The following is a 21,789-nucleotide window of genomic DNA, read 5'->3' as shown; positions in this document are numbered from 1 at the left end:
CTATTATTACCATAATCTCCATTTTAAAGCTGGGGAAATTGAAGTACAGAAGGATTAAGTAAATTGCCCAAAGTCACAAAACCAAGTAAATGATGGAGCTGAGATTCAAATGTAGGCAGTTTGGCTCCAGAAGCTGAGCTCTCAACCACTGTTCTATAGCTAAGTCTCTATGATGAAGGACTTAAGAGTATCAAATGTAAATGCTAATTCAGAAACCTTCCTGTCTACAAAGAAAGGTATTGCAGTACTGACCATCTCCTCTACTTTCAGAGAGGGAAAAAAAATGTCACCGCCAAGAATCAGACTAGAATTTGACTTCTAGCAATACTGGATGAGAGAAGACAACAGAACATTCATATTTCTGAAGAAAAGCAATGTTAAATAACTTAGAAACTATATATATACTATATAATCAGGTAAATAAAGTCATGTTCAAGCATGCAAGAATTCAGAAAGCATACCTTCCATGTAGTCTTTCTTCAAAGTTTCCTTGAGAATGTACTTTAGCACAATGAAGGAGGATACCAAGCAAGAGAGAAACAGCTAAATTACTATGGAAGTTCAAAGGAAGAAGAGATTGTTTCTAAAGCAGACAGAGGAAGAGGGCAGGTGGGATTTGGTTACCCTAAAATAGAAAAGGGGGGGAAGGAAAGAAAAAATAGGAATGGGGGAGAGCAATATGGAAGGACAGCTCATTTTGGACAAAGAACAGAATAAGTAGGGCCTATCTCTTAGTTATCCCTGTGTATTGCTCTTTGGTTAAAAAGACCAAAATTAGCATCTGAGTAAAGTCATTCTCAAACTACAGCTCCAAAACAATCCTGATTTTGTTATGATCTTCTAGGTGGTCTCTTAAGTTTTCATGCTTTTTTATATGTTTATATTACTTTTGTATATGAAATGTATCAAGCTAATCAAATTTTGCTAATAGCTGTCACTTTAGTAAAATCATGAAAGGCAGTACATTCTTTGCATTTATTCTAGATAACATGTCAAAGAATCATCAGGTGGGCCACGTAGTCAATGCAGTCCTTTGAAAGAAGTCCTTAGCCTCTTTGTACCTTATTTTCCTCATCTGTAGAATAAAGTTGAACAGGCAGTAGCAGCAGTGGGAATGCAACAAAGAGTATGACTTTCCCAGAGCTGAATTCAGATCTAGGCTCTGCTACTCACTAGCTGGGTGACCCTGGCAAAGTTTTAACTTTGCCTGGTATCTGTAAAAAGAGCTAATTATGGTACCTACTTCAAAGGACTACTGTGAAGATTAAGGTAGATAACAGGTGTAAATCACTTATCACAGTGCTCATGCCTGAGCACAAAGTAAGTAGATATTACTGTTCTATTCTGTTCAGTAGATCTTACTGATCTATTCTGCCAAAGTAATCTGAATACACTGCCCCCACCCCCTCCCACACAGCCAAAGCTTAACAATATCAATCTAATAACAGAAAAAAAAAAGTTACAAAAATATAAATACAAAACAGAAATAGACTCATAGACATAGAATACAAACTTGTGGTTGCCAACGGGGTGGGGGTGGGGGGTGGGAAGGGATAGACTGGGATTTCAAAATTGTAGAATAGATAAACAAGATTATACTGTATAGCACAGGGAGATATATACAAGATCTTATGGTAGCTCACAGAGAAAAAAATGTGACAATGAATACATATATGTTCATGTATGACTGAAAAATTGTGCTCTACACTGGAATTTGACACAACATTGTAAAATGATTATAAATCAATAAAAAATGTTAAAAAAAATTAAAAAAGTTACAAAAATTGAACATACTGAGAAAATCCTTAATTTGATTTAGTAGTACCTAAACAGCCAGCAGATATTATTTTAAAAATTAAGTGAAATAAATTCAATGCCTCTGCTGTAATATCCAAGCATTTAAATTTTCTGGCTTTTTGTCTGTGGGAGTCAACCACAGATAACAAACAAATAACAAGACTGTTGTGCCCTGAAATCCAAAGCAAACATTAATTAAAACTTGCAGCTAAACACTAAGTCTAGAGTTAGAAAGAAGTAAGGAATTTATTCTAGTATTCACACTGCATAGACGTTAACCTCTACACTTAGGATGATCCTGACTGAAAGAATCACAAATATATGGGTGTCTTCTTGCGATCACCAAAATATTTGATCTGTAGGTGTTTTAGCACTGGCTAAAAGAGAATTTAATTGCCAATAGGTCTTAATTACAAGGTAACAGATGATGTGTGAGCAATTTTCTGAAAAAAAATTATAACAGTAGACAAAATTCTGTGAAAACTGAACCAAAGAAGATTCTAAAACAGAGTTCTATGATGAAGTCTACTTCATCAGACAGTGTATCACAAGAACATCCATAAGGCAAAGTAGGTCTGCAAGTTAACCTGTAGATTTAGAACCCCAGAGCCTGACAGTTCTTAAGAGAAAGTGTTTTTTAAGATATTCCTTCTCATCTAAAAACATTATTTGTCTGCAACTTTAAAAAAAGAGAGAAATAGCTATCACCTGAATTTCACAAGCTCAAAATTTTCTTTAACATTTTTACATTAGAATCATCTTGATAATGGTTGAAATAGAGTTGGCCACTATCCATTATGTTATCTCTTCTTTTTTTTTTTTTAACTTTTTTTTAAATGAAGTGTAGTCAGTCTACAATGTTGTGTCAATTTCTGGTGTACAGAACAATGCTTCAGTCATACATGAATATACATATATTCATTTTCATACTCTTTTTCACTGTAAGCTACCACAAGATATCAAATACAGTTCCCTGTGCTATACAGTATAAACTTGTTTATCTATTTTATACATACCAGTCAGTACATTATGTTATCTTGAATAATCAACTTAATCTCTCCACTTCTTAGTTTTCTCATCTACATAATCCTACATATTATATAAAATAATGTATGAAGTTGCATGTTTAATGTTTATCTCTTATATTAGTAAAAAGCCCTATGAGAATAAGGACAGTGTCTATCATGACACCTGGCCTGGATTCTTCAAAAAGTCACCTCATTGGGGGGAAAATGGTGGAGAGGGTACAGTTCTAGATTAAATACGATGAAAGAGACATGACCATACACAATGTATAAACCCTGCCTCATTTGGGGAAAAAATGAGAACTATAAATATATTCTTGGGACATATGGATATTAGATAATATGACTACTATTAGTTTTCTTGGGTATGAGAAGGGTTTCTAGTTATGTCGAAGTCCTTATTCTTAGAAATACATGCTGAAGTATATAGGGTTAAAGTATCATGATTTCTAATAATTTTGAAAAAAACTGAGCAAATACAGCAAATGTTAACAATTTTTAAATTCAGGCAAAGGCTATACAGATTTTCAATGAACTATCTCAACTTTTCTGTGTGGATAAAATTTTCCATAGCAAAAAACTAACAAAAAAAGAATAGAATCATTTGATATGTTCCAGAAATGCAAGAATAATTCAATATTAGGCATCCTGTTAATATACTTCCCCTTATTAGCAAATGAAAGAATAAAAAGTATGTAACTGACTATTCAATAGATGCTGAAAAAGTACTGTCTTAGAAGTGCTCATTTCGTGCAAGTAGAGAAAAAAAAAGCAAAATATGAGATTGGAGAGAAAGACAAATTATCACTATTACAGATAATATAATTATTTACTCGGAAGCTCCAAGAAAAACAACCTAAAATTTACAAGAAACAGTAAGTTCAGCAAAATTGGTATCAATATAACAATTAACTGCATTTCATTTCAATGTCAGAAGAAATGATATATTTGAGTAAAAACTCAATGATATTTTTCAGTCAGGTGATTTTTATGCGTATCATCACACTGAATGTTCAGTTTTCAGTAATTTTCAGTTTTCAGTAAAGTGTTCTCTTTCTTGAAGAGAAGCAATCAGAATCCCTTTTCTTTTTTCTCCTGTAGAGTAATGGTGACTGTGTTAACGGCTGAATCCAAGCTCCTGCAAAAAATGACATCCTACTCTTTGATGTCTCTCAAATTTATATTCTCATCCAAAAGTTAGCTCTTTCTTAGCCTTCTTCTTTTTTCTTTTTTTAAATTTTTTGGGAGGAGAGGTAATTAGGTTTGTTTGTTTTTAATGGAGTTACGAGGAATTGAACCCAGGACCTTGTACGTGCTAAGCATGCACTCCCCCTCTGAGCTATACTCTCCCTCTCTAGCCTTTTTCTTATTTATTTTCCTCTGTACTTTCATCACTACCAACTGCTTCCTTTTCAGGACTATTTCCTACAAAATGATTCTGCACAAAAATTTGTATCACGTTACAGAAGATACTGTAAACAGGAAAATAGCAGCAAACGCTGAAGTAGATGAATTTAGGCTCATCTACTAGCTGACTCCCACGCCCTAGCTTGAAGTATATATATATAATTAAAAGTCATGCCTTAACAAAATTACTATATGTCTATTTGTGAATATCAGAAATATTGGTCAGTTTCCAACACTGACAGATTAAGAGAAATAAACAGGAGAAATGGGAAGTGAAATAGAGAAAACAGAGGAAAAGACAAGACAGAGACACAGCTGAAATAAGAAACTGAAAAAATACACAATTGTAGTTTTATTGTCTCTTTACACATTCACTCCTCATCTTTCAACACACCTGACAATCTCTAGAATCCTCATAAATTCCTTGTTGTAACTCTTTGTTGATAAATATTAGTGAAATCTAATGAGTAAAAATTAAGATGTTCAAGCATCTTAAAAGAATCTGAATGCCATTTTTTCAGTGCCCTTTTGTAAAGCAATATACATACTACTGTCCTTAAATAAGTGTATCGGTATGCCAAAGTGAGTTTTCCACAATATGCATTTTTAAAATATTAAAAATATAAGTGTATCTAAGCAATGAGAATTAAAATATACATTTCATTAGGTCTTTATGAAGCTGCATAAAAGAGAAATCATGTTATCAATCAGCACTTTATGCAAAGCAAAACAAGACAGATCTAGACTGCTAATCTGATATACTTCAAATTGTTCTCTTTGATTTGGCAAACAAATGATCCATCCTAGTAAGTTTTCTTGAACAGTTATATTTTTTAAGATCATTATTTCTGTCTCAACGTTATCTAACCATGAAAAAAATGACACTAAAAAAGACCTCAAATTACATATTTAAAACAGTTCCTCAGAGGATATTTAATCTGATCTGTTCTTCATATCAAACTAGTCTGGAGCCATGGTTCTCAGTCTAGCTGTCCCAATAAAATACAGTTGCTCAGACCCCATCCTCTGACCTGCTGATTGAGCACTGACAATTCCTATTAACAAGGGAAACATTTAGTGCAGTTAGGTACCAGTGAATAATCTAGACCTGAGAGAAAAATAAATCACACTTATTTTTGTAAGCTTTTTCATTATTTTTATCTCATCTCCTTTTACTCGCCCCTCTGCTTGCCCAGCTTTCAACATACTGTCTCCTTTGTCTCAACCTGAACGTATCAGACCCACTCCTGTCTCAGGAAGAATGCCTTTGCTCTTCTCTCTGCCTGTGAATGTCCTCCAAGATATCTGTACGTCTCCCTTTCATACCTCCTTTAGGTCTTTTTTCCCTCAGATGTCAACTTCCTAGTAAGGTCTTACTCAAAATCCCTGTTTAAAATTACAACTCCCTTGCTTAATTTTGGCCATAGCATTATCAACAGCTGACCATTCATTTTTTACATTTATTTTCTATCTCCTTCAACTAGCATGTAAGTCCAAGGAAGGCAGTGTCTCGATGGAAGCTAAATTATAGCTGGATAGCTAACTAGCATCAAACAGTAATGCATTTCTACTAACAAAATTAGTAATATTTAAACAATAGTACATTATCAAAGAATAATTAAAACAGCATGCTCTGATTTAGTTAAATGCCCAAAGTCCTTGAAGTACATAAATCACTATTCAGAAGATTGATCTGAAATAAGTCATTTTTTTTCTCTGTGTATCTCAGTTTCCACATTTATAAAACTGACATTGTACGAAGATGTCATAAGGATAAAATAAAAGTAAAAGGCTTTGAAACTTAAAGTATTAAACAAATAAAAAGTGATCGTAGTGGGGTATAATTAAGAGTTGTTATTTGGAATATGAACAAAATTCTAAACATAAAACTGAGACAAACTGATCTAACATGATTATCTGTCACTGCATATAAATTAAAAATTAGACATCCACAATCTACTGCATACTTGAGACACAATAAACTACTACTGCATACTTGAGACACAATAAAAATACCTATTCTACACTGAGGGAAAAAAGAACAAAGTTACTTAATTTTTCTGGCTTTTTCATGTTTAATAATTCATGTTTAGTCAAACATTCTTGAGCTACTTAGTCTCTCTCTGGTTCAGTTTTTTCATGACTGAAATGGAAATAACAGTAATGTTAGATATCAAATGTTAATGACAAGAGTGATAGGGGTCACATCTGATCCCAAATCTGGCTCTAAAGTTTTGCTCCTTCTATCACACTTTCAGCACATATCATCCAAACCAGGTAAAAAGTTGAGGTTTTAACCTAGGGAAAGCATATCTTTCAGAAGCAGCAGAAGGCTATGTTTAAGTGATAATGCTCAAAGAACAGTACCAACATGGCTGTTGTCAATATTACCATGACGTCACAGAAACTGCTAAAACAATAACTAAAAATAAGGCTGAAAAAGAACCTGAAACATCAAAGAATATCTAAAGTAATACTGTCTCCAACCACCTCTCTCCATCTAAAGTATTAAGATCATTTATGCCGCCTTCTCTTATGCAATCATAATCTAAAAGAATTCATGAAAGAATGAAAAGGAAAGGAAGTAGATGCAATAAGAAAGAATGTAGTGGATGTTTGTCCATTCTTGGCCACCCAACACCTGAGCTCCTCTTCTACACTTGAGAAATTCTCCACCTGATGAATACCTGTGACTTGCAGAGTTCACTGACCACTAGTCAACCTGAAAACACCAGATACTCACTTCCCAATCATTCTTGGAGCTATGGCACTAACATATGTCCTTAGATCAATTACTCAGAAACATTCAACTAGAGCTTTAAATTGGGGGATACTGATGCAATAGAGAGGAACACCAGAGAATCCACTCCGGAGACAGGTAAAAACTGATGGCAGCAACGTCAAGATTCCGAGGCAGCAGTGGCAGAGGTGCCAGAGGTGCCAGAGGTATTATTCAAGGGCTACAATAATCAAGGGAGGGGCAAGTGTGTATTCACTGTTGGTGGCAGCCACACATACATTCACCAGATGGATGTTGCACTGTGATTTTTGGCTATAGTCTTGCTTGTCTGCTGCCTAACTTCTCTTATTTTTGCCCTTTTTTTGAGATTAGTTATCCAGCTTTCCCAGTGATTCTGTGAGCTTCTCAACATTCTTTCAGTATTTTTTTTCAGTTCTTAAAACAGCCAAAGTTGATTTCCGTTATTTTTTAGCTAAGAACTCTAATTTTTATTCCCTTAATTGATAATTTATTCATTCTAGTCATGCATTGTTTCTGTTATAAAGTCTATGAATACTCCATTAAATGTAAAACAAAATTTAGAATTACGATTTTATACTCAAATCTGTTTTGTAGCATTTACATATGGAGATAAATTATATTTGACATAATGGGTATAGTCCTGAAAGTTGGATAATCAACTTCTGTATGTCAATCATATTTATCTCACAGTGGTTAGGTCTTACAAATGTTTCAGCAAAACTTTCTGCCTGCAAATTAAAATGCAAAAAATTATAAAACCTTGGTATTTTATTACGTACTAATTTCTGCCACCAAGAGAAGTAAGCAGAGATGGCAGTGAAAAATATGACTCATTTTTTACTAAAGCAAAATCCCTCATTATATAAATTTGAGAAACTACAACTAGCCAAGTCCACCCAGGCTAGAATTTTATTGCTTTTCGTCAGAGGTCACTAGGAAAATAAGCACAATGTGATCTTTGAAATGTCATAACATATAAAAAAAGGAATAAACATAAAAGTCAGTATATTCAAATTAATTTCGAAGAGAGTCATCAGATTAATATATTATTATCCTTTTACTTGAAATTCTTAAAACAACTGAGCTATGAATCTGATCAATAAAAGGATTGAGATGCTTTCTTATTTATCCACGTCAATCAATAATGTGTTTGCTGTTGGCATTCTAAGGTAAATGCTAAAGAAAATATCTCCAAGAAACATCTGATCTTGCCCTTATCCGAAACTAAATCAGAGGTGATAGGGAAGGTTGTCTAACTCAGGGACTCCTACAGAAGATAAAGGAACAGGGTGAAGGTAAAAATGAGACTACTCATGAGTATCTTCAGTGTGGCAGTGAGCATCATCTGAAGCCACACTACAATAAAAGTGTCTGAGCTTTGGAAAAACATATATGATCATACACATTTGAGAGATCTACTTTAATTACTCCTCATCATTCCATAACACTCTGATAGAGGAGGTAGTTATGCAACTCAGTATTTATATATAAGAAGATCTGCAGGCATATATAGAAGTAGTACAATATCTTGATGTTTATGATAGCTACATGGATAAAAATTTAAATATCACAGAAATTCTGCTATGACATAAAATAATTTTCTGCCTAAAAAGGTCAAAGAGCAACCCCATGAAGGAAGAGTATAAATTGGGCTTAAGTATCAAGTAGATCTTGATTTTAATTCTGGTTCTACCTGTGTGATCTTTATCAAGATAACCTTTGCAACATCAGTTTACTCATCTGTAAAAGGGAAATGATTAATACTTACCTTGCAATAGTTCTGTGAGAATTAAATGAGATAATATAAGTAAAAGCCCTATCACTGAGTTACGAAGAATATAACAGATGTCCCCAAAAATGTTACTTTCTCGTCCTTTTCTCTGATCCTCCCAGCTCCTCTCCATTGCCCTGGGCATTCTTTATAATGTTAGCTTGAGAAGTACTGACTAAATCTAAGTTCTTGCAATTTCTCCACAATTGTAGCCATAAAAATATTTTCATTAAGTTTTAAGTACAACTTTCCTAAAAGCATAAAAACGTATTTAAATAAACTTTTAGCCTTTCCACATTAGATAGAACAAACACCTTCATAAATTTTACCAGCCACACTTGGTTTGGCCAATAACCTGAAATTAAGTAATGTATTTAAAATCATAATTTAAAAAGTTTAAATTAATCCTAAAATAACTCCAAACCTTAAATTCCTAAGAACTCTTTTATAATACTAATTACCTTATAAATACCTACTCATATATTATAAACTCTACAGTAAGCATGTTGATTGGACCTTTCTGTGTTAGATAAATGAAAGAAACTTGGAGAAGTATCACATAAACAGTTCTAATGTTCCTTTTCAATGGTGCCCGTGAGTTTGCTCTTTATCACTGTCAAAACAGAATGTCATGAACCCAGAACAGCATATTTAAGAAGTGTAAAGTTGATAACGGCTACTCTGACATTCTGGAAATGGCAAGCCTTGTAAGGTTGATTAAATTACTCAAGGAATAAACAGTGCTTGTTTTTATAAGCACAAATAAATTTAAAACTACGATTCACAGCTAACAGAGGTAGGGCAAAAAAAGACGCAGGGGAAAATGCGATTTAGGAAACAGGTCTATCTGATTAGTAAGTTTTATTCCAGTTATTATTTAATTAAATGTCTCATCTAACTCTGAAACCTGATTATTGTTAAGAATTATGGAATCACCAACAACCCAATCCAAAATATTTATTCATATGATAGACATAAAAGTAAAGAAGAATTCTTGACTTTACCAAAATGTTTAACCAAAGGCATATTTATTTACCATAATTGAAAGATAAGACATTTGCTTTGTTAATGTAAAGACAGATTAGCATAGTGCCTAAGAGCAAAAGCTCTCCTACCACATTGACAGCCACTTACTAATTTGTATAATCTTGAGGAAATTAGTTCAAACTCTCTGTACCTCATATCCCTGGATCCTCTGTTGGGAAGAATAATAGCACCTGTCTCCCAGGGTTGTTTTGAATATTAACTCAATAAATACATATAGATCTCCTCAAAAAGTCCCATGTACATAGTAAATGTCAATATACATTAGATCTTATTACAATGACTACCACTACTGTTGACACTTGAAACTATCTATGATGGTTACACAACGCAATAAAGTCATCAAGAAAAGCAAACAATTGAAAGCTTACTTCACTAGAAAGTTATCATTTAAAGTAACAAAAACCATTTACCAAAGACTCTAATGAAATGGAGGAAGAAAATGCACCTTAGTAGAGAGAAGGTTTGGGGAGGAAGCTGGGTTTTTCCACCTTGCAAAAAGGCATTATAAACAAATCCTCTCGTTAACTGATGACAGCTCTACTTCAATATAAGATAAGAAAGAGGATGGATGGATCCAAATTCAGAAAATTCTGGGGAATGCTTAAGCCCTCCCCTGACTTCATTTCCTTCCTTCAATAATCACCCAATTCTCTGTTCCCGTTCACAGCAAAACGTCTCAAAGTAGTTCTCTACTCTGCTCTTTCTAATTCTTGAACTTCATTCACTCTTCTACTAAAATCTGGTTTCTCTCCCAGTCATTCTACTGAAATAAGTCCTGAAGGCTACAAAACAAGCTTCATTTTGCTCAGTCCAATGGTTAATTCCAAACCTCACCTTGGTCAGCCTCTCAGTGTCTGTCATTCAACACAGCTGTATCCTTAGAACATTTCCTCTTTTTGTTTCAGTGATACATCTCTTCTCGTACACCTCCTAATTTCCTGGGTCATTCTATTCTGATTTATAAATGGAAAAGTACCCCAAGGCTTAAATCTGGGCCCCCTTTTTTGCTATGGCTACACATTGTCCCTTGATAATCTCCTATGGTTTTAAAAACCATCTATATGATACTGACTCTTAAACTTACATTTCAGCACTGCACTTTCCCCTAAGCTCTAAACTTATATATTCATTCATTCAACAAATCTTTACTGAACATATGTATTATGCATCAGGCATTATTTTAGGTTACTGGGATAAAAAGATAAATAAAACAAAATATCTGTATTCCAGACAGGGAGAAAGATAAGTGCATGTGTGTGTGTGTGTACTGAAAAGTAGAATAAATGGAATGAAGAAAAATAAAGTGGGTAAAGGGAATATAGAGTGATAGGCAGACATAGAGAGACGGTCAGGAAAAACCTCTCTTATATGTTCACACCTGGACAGAAATTGGTATGAAGTGAGAGAACAAGTTACGTGAAAATATGTAGGAAGAGCATCCTAAGCAGAAGAAACAACAAATATAAATGCCCTAAACTCAGGAATAATCCTAATTGAAGGAACAGCAAAGTCCTGGCTAGTGCAGCTGAAGTAGAGTGAAAAAGCATTCAAATATGAAGTCAGAAAAGTAGAAAGTGACCAGATCTAACAGAGCATTACAGCCATTATAAAGCGTTTAGACTTTATAGGAAAAAAACTGGAGTATTTAATCAAGGAAGTGACATGGTAAGATTTTAGTTTTTAAAGATCACTCTGGTACAATGCCAAGAACAGATTACATAGGGACAAGATTAGAAGTTGAGAGACCAGAGAAGAGGTTACTGCAATAGTCGAGGCATGAGGAAACAGTGACTGGGACTAAAGAGACAGTACCAGTAATCAGAGTAATCAGATTTGGCACATATTTTAAACATAGTTGTCAGGAGCTACTAAGGGACTTAATATGGGACATAAGACAAAGAGAAAGGAACAAAAAATGACTGCCAAACTTGGTGAACTGTAGTGCAATTTACAAGCATGCTTCAGCTACTATTATGCACTTGCCTATCAGACACCTCAGAAGCAGCATGGCTGAAAGAAATTTCTTTATTTTCCTCAAAAACCTTGTTTCTCTTCTAGTCTTCCCCATCTCAGATGCTATCACGTAATCCTTTCCTACTTCCTTCCAGCATTCACCCCTATCTGAATTAGTTAATTTACATATTGTTTACTACATTGCAGGCTCTAAGAGAGTAAAGATCTTGACTGTCTTGTCTACTGCTATATCCCTGGATCCTATAATATTGCCTGGTATATAATAGGTACTGAAATATTTGTTGGAATAGATGAGTAAATGAATGAAAAAATCCTACTGTCTCCTCTGTACATTATTCTCTTTAGCTTGTCTAGCTAATGTTAGAGTCCCCCAGTTTCTTAGACACTCTACTCACTAACTCTCACAAGGCAGTCTTACCCACCAATTCAATTTCCACCTCTTTGCCTGTCTTGAACATTTTTACTTCCAGCCCAGAGTTCTCTGAGATCCAGTCTAAGATATGCTGCTCAAGATTTCAACATGGATGACTCAAAGGTATCTCAAATTCACCAAGAACTAACTAGTAAGCTTACCACCAAACCTGTCCCATTTCCAGTGTTCCATATCTTAATAAATAGCATCACCACCCACACAGCTAGGCAAGCCAGAAATATTTCACTCATGCTTGATACCTCCTTCTCCCCCAGCCCCTGGTAATCAATCTATTGCCAAGTCCTTTTGATTTTATCTTGTAACCATTTTTCAAATTGATCTATTTCCATTTCTAAAAAGACTTCTGCCATCAGCCTTGTCAATCTTTAGCTGGATTATTGCACCAGCTTCCTAACAGTCTCCCCATAGCCACTCTGGCACGTCCACAATGTATTGTCCATATTTCAGCTACAATGATTTTTTCAAACAGAAAGCCTTAACATCGATCATTCCTAATGGTCATTTATAATATGTGTTATTAGGCGGCATATAAATAATCAATTACTAACCAATTTTATTAGAGTTGTTTTTTGATATTTTGCTATTTTGACACTATCAAAATTCATTTAATGTGTAACCACCAAAAATATATTTAAATAAATTTAAAATAACATTCTCTTTTAAATATGTGTTTACCATTTGTGAGTGAAAATACTAGTCAGGCCCCCTCAACACCAGAGAGTTAGAAGCCAAAACTGCATAAGCTCTACAAGTGTGCTGTCCCATACAGCAGCCACTAGCCATATGTGATAATTTAAATTAATCAAAATTAAATAAAACTTAAAATTTCATTTCTCAGCCACACTAGCCATATTTCAAGGGCCCAATAATAAACATGAATTCCAAAGCTATATACATCTTTGCCTTTCTGTAACTTAGATTCACAAATAAAGAAGCAAGCTTAAAACAGGGCTGAAGAATGTCATGCTCACACTGCAACCTGCCAAGACCAATACAAATAGCAACACACAAACACACACACACACACTCATACTTACACATCTATACAGCCTCTCTGAACCTAACCATCCCCTACCTTGGACTAAAGCATAGCAAAGTAATGAAAAATGCTCACAGGATAGATTAACTAGGATGCTGAGAAAGTAGGCTTCCTGTTTTACTGATTATCAGCCAACCTACTACAGTCATTTTTTAAAAGGTACACACATACCACCACCACCATCACCACCATGCAGTACTAGCCAGGTTGTGGTAAAACTGGTATTGCCCCACAACTCTTTGGAAATGCAAAACAACAGTAGAAGCACCCTGAACTCCAGCCAAATTATTGTACTTGAGACTGTTCCCATCACATATGCTATTTTCTCTGCCTGTAATTGGGGTTTTTGCTTTGTTTTGTTTGTTTTTATACCATCTTTACCTAATGCAATTCTGCTTACACAAGAGTTAATGCAGTTTAAATTTCACCTACTCTGTGATATCTTTCTCAGTCACCCTGTATTAGTTCACAGAAATATAATTAATAGGAAATAGACAGATGTATTTATTATAAGGTACTGGCTCACACAATTATGGAGGCTGAAAAGTCCCAAGATCTGCAGGGTGAGTGGGCAAGCTGGAAATCCAAGAAAGCCAACAGTTTAATCCCAGTCTGAGTTGGAGAGCCTGAGAACCAGCCAATGGTGTAGTTCCTGTGCAAAGACCAGCAAGTTCAAGGCCCAGGAAAAGCCAGTGTTTCAGTTTGAGTCTGCAGGAAAAATGCTGATGTTCCAGTATGAAGGCAGTCAGACAGGAAATAATTTTCTCTTACTTTTTGTTCTATTCAGGCCTTCGACTGATTGAATGAGGCTCAAACACATTAGGGAGGGCAATCTGTTTACCTCAGTCTTCTTCTTTAAATGTTAATCTCATCCCAAAACACTCTCATAGAAATACCGAGGATAATGTTTGACCAAATATCTGGGCATCTCATGGTCCAATCAAGTTGACATATAACATTAACCACCACACACCCAAATGGACTTTGATGATACTTTCAGACCTTAGAACACTTAGCTTATACTCAGCACAAGATACTTAGTATATTATGCTTTGAGTAACAGATATCTGTGTAAGTATTTTAGCCCTCTCTGAGAATGTAATTGGCCTAAAGCAAAGACTGTTTCTTGTATTTTTGTATTTATCATGGTGTCTGACAAATAACTGGTATTCAAAGTTTTAAAAATAAATGCTAAATGAAGTAAGTCTATGTGCCTGACAGTACAGGATCTCACTCTCATTCTTTTGTACAACTTTGTGAGACAATCTGTAGTATAATCAAATAGTCCATTATTTAAGACATTATATTATGGCATTATTTAAACCTGACATTAGTAGGAGGACTTGTATCTAATTCTCCTATGTAACCACTTGCAAAGAAAATTAAGTCAATCCATAAGATTATCATCTACTTTAAAAACACATCTCGTGCACACCCATATAAACCACTTTCCCAATCTTGGGTAAAATTTAAATACTAATGCACATCAAGAAAAGAAACAGAAGTACAAATGGTGGGAGTTTGTGCACTCTTCTCTAGATATCCTTGGACTTGGGAGAATGACCAAATTTTTTCTTGGCTTCTCCACTTAGATAATTTCTACCGCACTGACTATTCAGTGTGCAGCATGATTTTAAAGGAAATTCTTTCCTTCCCTAACATGTTCTCAAATCCTAATCAAATTGCAAGCTTGCATGTGAATGTATCCATGTTATGATCTCTATCCAGACTAACTATCCCAAACTGAGAACACAAAGAGCATTTTTACCAGCTGTGAATGCTGACACTGATTCATTATCCTTCTGGTCCTCTCACTTGCATTCTCAGTCACCCTTTATACTTCAGCCCAGTCAGGCCCCACTCACTCTATCTGAGACTCTTAAGAAGCAAAAGCAGTAAAGATCCAACCCACAAAATAACCCTGCAAATGTAATTTTACCCCCTTTGCCCATTATTTCTTTAATCAGAGCCTCTAAATGTTACAAACAGTTTCTAATTAAAATTACACTGCAGTTTTTCTTTCCACATCTAAATAGAAATTTACTTTCAATATAGTACTCTCTGTAGCATCACTGGAAAGAATCATGTGACATGAAAAATGTCTTAAACGCAAAGATATCCCTTAAAAAATCATAATTTTTACTTCTTTTCCCAGACATTTATCCCCCACTTAATTGCCTGTTAAAAACACTACTTTTTGAATATTTGGCATGGAAGCAATAAAGGCAGTTCTTTGAGCAAGAAAATTCTTTGGGCAAAAAAATACCATTATCATATCCAACAGAACTCTGCATGGCAAGTGACAGAAGGCCAACTTAAGCCACATTAAGCCCAAAAAGGGCATTTATTGGCTCCCAAAGCTGGACAGGAAACTGGCACAGTTTTGAACGAAAAGCTGTAGAAGGGAAGGCCTCAAAAAAATGGAAGTCGGTCTCCATCAGTTGTTTGGGGGGGATGTGTCTGTGTTTCTCTCCCTAACTACCCTCCCCCCACAACTATCTCTCATCCCTGATAGTTTCTCCTCTGCTTTATTATTTAAGCAGATTTTCTCCATATGGAATTGGAAGATGGCTGCCAAAAGCTTCAGAATCTAAATCTCACATTCACAACAGCAAAGAGAGGTTTTCTCCCTCCACTGCATATCAATCTCTGGCTGAATGAGACTCTGATGGACTTTGGTCCTATGCCCACTCAGTCTTAGATCTACCATTATATCTAGGGGATTGACCTAGATGGGCCAAGATGAGTAAGATGCCCACCCTTTTGGTGGTTTGTTGGAGGGGTGGTGGGAGAATGAGTGGGCAAGATATATTTCCAAAAGAAGAGGGGTTTGAGTGAAAGGGAATATCCTGAGAAACCAGAAACAATAGCTATCAGAGTCAAGCCCAAAATCAACTATTCTGCAACACATCTGTGCCAGATGCCGCACTAGACCTTTACATATACTCTCATGGAAGGCCCACAATAACCTCACCACAGTGATATTATCATATTCAGTCTCTAGAGGAGGAAACTAAGGTTCAGAAAGTTTAAGTAGCCTGCAAAGGTAAGCTGCAGAGGATTTAAAACCAGGACTGACGCCAAGGCATATGTATGCTCATTGATCTATTCTACAATGTTGCCCCAAATGTCTTCCACACCAAAACTGACCGTGACTACACTGCACACTCTTGCCAAAATACATAACTTAAGGGGGCTTGAACTATAAATATAGCGTGTTATCTTACTTTTAGAAGGATTCCTCCAGATCAGGCAAGATTAAAGATACTGTGAAACCATAAACAGGAATAATATAATTAAGGACATATATCTAAATAGTAAGGATGTGAAAGTTAGTCAGGAAAAAGAAAGTAGTTTATCACCAAGAACAAAAAGTACCCAACATATGGAATCTAATAGGAAACCCCATAATAAAGCTATGACAGAAAGTGCATAGGAGAAAAAAAAAAGAAACTTACATGAAAAGCAACAGCGCAGAAACTTGTCTTCTGAACCTTGGCACTAGCTGAAAGGGGATAAGTCTCCTTTAAATTTACACCATCCAGAACTAACACAGACTTGTAATCTGAATTCATACTACTGGTGTGGTCCAAATACTCAACCACTAAATTAAATTTAAAATGTTCTCAGATTGCTAGGGTCCCCAGGCCATGGCAGAAGCAAACAAATCTTTTACGGAAGAATTGACTTCAATCCACACTGACACTGATTGTCAGATGCCACGGATTGTAAGGCACATCCAAATCTCAGTGGTTTTAAAATGTAAAAAAAAAAGAAAAAAGTGAGTATTAAAATGAAATATGATATGTTTAGGCCTTAGGAAGGAAAAGATCTGAAACCACTGCTCTACCATGGTAGCATTTACATGATAACTTCCAAATTCTCTTTCTCCAATTCTGAATTCTCCTCTGGCCAATTTATTCCAGTTCCTCTATGTCACCTCAGCACCACTACCACTGCACAAACTTCTGCATTTTCTTCACAGTCTTATCATGTAGCCCACACTAACTTTTCGCAATTCAAGATTCTAAAGTTATTTAGTTTGTAGCCCAATATTTAACACCAGCTAATCATAGTAGCCATACTGTTCTGCATAAGAAATTCTTTAACACAGAATTAGTGGCATTTTTGACAATGAGATATAGCTAGATTTTGGAATTATTTCTCTCTACTTAATACATAATAAAATACCACTGATCAAAAATCATTGCTTTTATAAACAGCTCTTAAAAGTCACCTTTACAGACAAAAAATCTTTAATCCATTTTTAAACATTGTATTTGAATATATAATTGCAAACTTACAGAAGAGCTGCAAAATAAGATTAGCATATAGAAGACCTGTTTGTCCTTTACCTGGACTCATCTGTTGTTAATATTTTGTCCTATTTGTTTTCATATCATATCATATGAAAATGCATACTCTATTTTTTTGTTCTTGAACTTTTTGAGAGAAAATTGCTTAGATCATACCCTTTATCCCTAAATTCTTCAGTACAACTGTATAATAATAGGGATATTCTCTTATGTAACCATATCATAGTTAACTTCAGAAAATTCAGCACTGCTAAATACTTATATCAAACTTCCTGTCCTGTTCCAATTTTGTCAGTTGACCCAATAACGTCCTATAGTTTTTTATAGGATCCAATCTACAATTGAGTAGTACATTTAGTTGTCTCTTTAGTTTTCTTCAATCTGAAACCTACCTAAAAACCTCTCTTTGCCCTTTAAGATATTGACTTTTTAAAGAATATAATCCTTTGTTTTTAATAGTATGTTTTAATAGTATGCCCCTCATTTTGGGGTATAGCTGATCTTTTCTCATAATTAGATTTAGTTTATTCATTCCTGGCTGAAATACTAATACTGCTTAAAGAATCACATCTGGAAATGTCCATCTACTCCTTACTGTTGATATTACTTTTGATCACCTCATCAAAGTGTTGTCTGATTTCTCCTCTGCATAGTTACTATTTTTTCCTTTGTAACTAATAAGCAATCTGCAAGGAGATACTTTAAAATCATTCAAATATCCTATTCCTTATTAAAAGTTCCCCATGGATTTAACATCAATTGATGATTCTTGCCTGATCCAATCTGTACCATATGGCTGCAAAATTTAAATCCATTTTAATCATTTTAAAACTATATTAACTATATTTAATGACAGATAAAGTCTATAGTGAGAAGTCTAAAAATGCACTTGTTATTTGAATTACATGATCTTTAGTTTGCATATAACTAAATATTAAATATCATTAATTTTAATCACTTTAGCTCATTCATGTCCTGTATTAGTAAGTTTTCTAACAACCATGCTAAGCACTGTACTATCATCTCTGAGATAAAATATAAAATTCAACTTTCACCATGTAGGTATTTATAAAGATGTCACTAGATTCTAAAAGAGAATAATGAAAATAACTGGCAATTTTATTATAACCAAAAATATTTTCTGTTTATCACTAAAATTTACTTATCTACCATCAACTATTTTTATTTTTGGACATTAGGTAGAATGTGAAGGGGAAAGTATTGGAACACAGTTGTGGGGCATATAAACTGTTTCTACTATTTTGAAAGAGGATTTGGCAACTGCTTTCAAACTCTGAAAGGTATATGCCTATGGATAAACTTATACAAGATGCAAGTATACAATTACAAGGAAATCAGAGGCACATTTATCAATAGAAGCCAGGTCATTGAATTACATTTTATTCAAACATACTACCATTCAGCTGTAAAGAACATGATGGGTCTATGAAAGATAGATATACACACACACACACACACACACACACACACACACACACACACACATATATATTATGTATTAAGTGATAAAAATGTCACAGAACAGATCCCATATATGTAAAAAGAGAAAGGAGGGGAGGATCACTATACATGTAAATTTATACACACAAACATACACTTACATATGCTTGCATAAATACAGAAAATTTCTAGAAGGAAACAAGAACATGTTATCAGTGTTGATCTCTGGGGAATAAGACTGCAGGGGTCAAGAACTTTTACTTTACATTTTATATCTTACTCTACTATTTAAACTGCTAACCACAAGCATGAATTGTTTATAATTTTTTAAAATTTGTGACAATTTTTAAATACCAAAGGTGAACTAGCTGTCACAACTGAAAGTGAAATAAGAAGAATTATCATCTGCTAGGAATAGCATAAAACTAATATTTTTTTCCTATTCTAATTCTATTTTCCAATCTGGAAGGAGAAACTAACAATTGTTGTGCACATATACATAGTAGGTACTAGCTAATGTTTTTCCAAATACTATCTTTCTAGTAATTATCAGTGGCACAAAATTTCCAGCTGGTTGACTAGAGCAAAGGATACCTGAGGCCTGTGGCCCTGAAACAGAAAAAAATCACCTACCACACAACAAGTTAAATTTACAAGGAAGAACTTAAATCAGTCTATCCCATCATAAAATTCATGATATTCAAGTAAATTATCAAGTTGAGTGAAGCAAAGAGTACATATTCCAGTGACTAAAAGATTAATACAATTCTTCAAAGTGGATTAATCCAAAATAGAAAATTACTAGCTGCATAGTTTGTACATTCTATAAATATGATAGGTTCATATCCTGTAAGAGTATTCACAAAACATGAGCCAAAATTAGTTGCATTCATATATGTCTATATCTATCACTCTATGCATACATACATCTGTATATATGAATATATTTATGCAATTATATAATAAATACATATATAATAGGCAGGAAGGATGCTGTGCACAAGTTTTCTCCTCCACTGCTTTCAAAACACATTTTTATACCTTGATATTTCACTAAAGAGAAGCCAGGAATCAGTCAGGCCTGGTATATCCCCAGAGCCTACAAAATTAATGATTATTTCTTTTATTATAGTTCCAAATCCCCAGTAAAAACCTTCATGGATTTTTTTTGGTTTCTTAAAAGCCACATTGTTAATTCCAACCACATGTTTTCCATCTTCTCTTTGCTAGTGGCATGAAGGTTCACAGAGTCAGTAAGAAATGATTTCCAAGGCTCTACGTAAAAGATAGGTCCCTGCCTATTCTTACACCCATCTCTTTATTACTCATCCAGTAAATCACTACTCTTTAGCAATATTCGTCTTTTTAAGTATTCAAATAAGGCAAGCTCATCAGGCCTAAGAAGCAGTTGCACTCCTCTTCCCACTAACCAGAAAATCCATCCCCAGGTCTTCATGAGACTGTCTCCTCATCTTTCAAGTCTCAGCTCAGATATCATCTTCTTTCAAAGGACTTCTGTAGCCATTCAATTTAAATTAGTCCCCCCAGGCACACCTGCCCTATCATCCTCTTTTACTTTCTTCTCAGGACTTATCACACTATCTGAGGTTATCTTGCCCCTTTATGTGTTGTCTTGTCCAATCACTTCCCCAGTATCTTCCCCAACAATGACTTCCATGACAGCAGGAATCTTAACTGTCTTGTTCACCCAGCATCGGGTACACAGTAGGTACACAATATGTATTCGCTAGATGATTGAATAAGGGAGAAATCAACCTAGTCACTACAGGCTGTCAGGTGTTTAAGAATAATCTAATATAGCATGCACCAAAATGCTGAAGTGTGTGGGTGTGTAAGAAAACGGCAATTACGTCTTTACAAATATTTTGAAATCTATGAAAACTCTGGCCAAAAACTCTAGGAATGAGTGAATATTGCTCCTGTCTAAATGATTATTACATAAGCTTAACATGCTGTCAACAAATACAATTTAAAAATTCAACCACATAGATGATCTAAAATTTATAATACATATCTTTTTGTTTCTTTAAAAGTGTCCTATTACCAGTATTTTTCCTTTAAATACATTATATTGCTTAGTAACATATATTAAAATAGCTATAGTGAGATATAGAAGAAATTTTGCTTTGAATATGATCATGATGATAATATGCAAATATCTACTGAGTAGTTACTATGTGCCAGCACTTCAAATACATTAGTTCATCTACTCCTTACGTTACCACTAAGAGTTGTGATACTATGACCATTACCATTTTACAAATGAGAAAATTGAGCAACAGAGAGCTTAAGTATTATGCAAGGTCACACAGCAAAGTACAAATTTCAGTCTACCTTCTTAACTGAATTATAGATGCTAAGAAAATGTAATACTTTAAAAGATAAGTCAGTTTATTCAATCTTTTAGTGTTAGGTACTGTATAATATAGTCTAATTAAAACCATGGTTTAATTTTCATTCATTCAACTCAAATTTCAAAAATTTACTTAAAGTGTGAGCCTAGATCAGTATACAAATTCAAATTGCACTGCCATCATCAAAAAGAAGGGAAGGAAGGGGAGAGGAGGAGTTGGGGGAGGAGAGAGAAAGGTAGGGAGGGAAGAAGGTTATTGCTAGCAAGTATGATGCAAACTGTTTCCAAGACAACTGCCAAAGTCCTGGAGTGCCTGATTCCACACTTTATCTGTTTACAGTCACTCCAACAGTCTAACAACACGGTTCCTGCATCCAATTTTGT

General features: G+C 34.6%; 1 protein-coding gene across 2 annotated transcripts in view; it reads right to left on the bottom strand.

The window, feature by feature from the left end:
- Positions 1-21,789, bottom strand: part of PDE3B (phosphodiesterase 3B) — a 130,028-nt gene that overhangs the window by 78,427 nt on the left and 29,812 nt on the right. The gene's annotated exons all lie outside the window — the stretch shown is intronic.

This window comes from Vicugna pacos, chromosome 10, assembly GCF_048564905.1.
Source record: "Vicugna pacos chromosome 10, VicPac4, whole genome shotgun sequence".
NCBI classification, from domain to species: domain Eukaryota; kingdom Metazoa; phylum Chordata; class Mammalia; order Artiodactyla; family Camelidae; genus Vicugna; species Vicugna pacos.
Note: the sequence above shows the minus strand (reverse complement) of the source record. Positions and strands in the feature narration are given on the sequence as shown.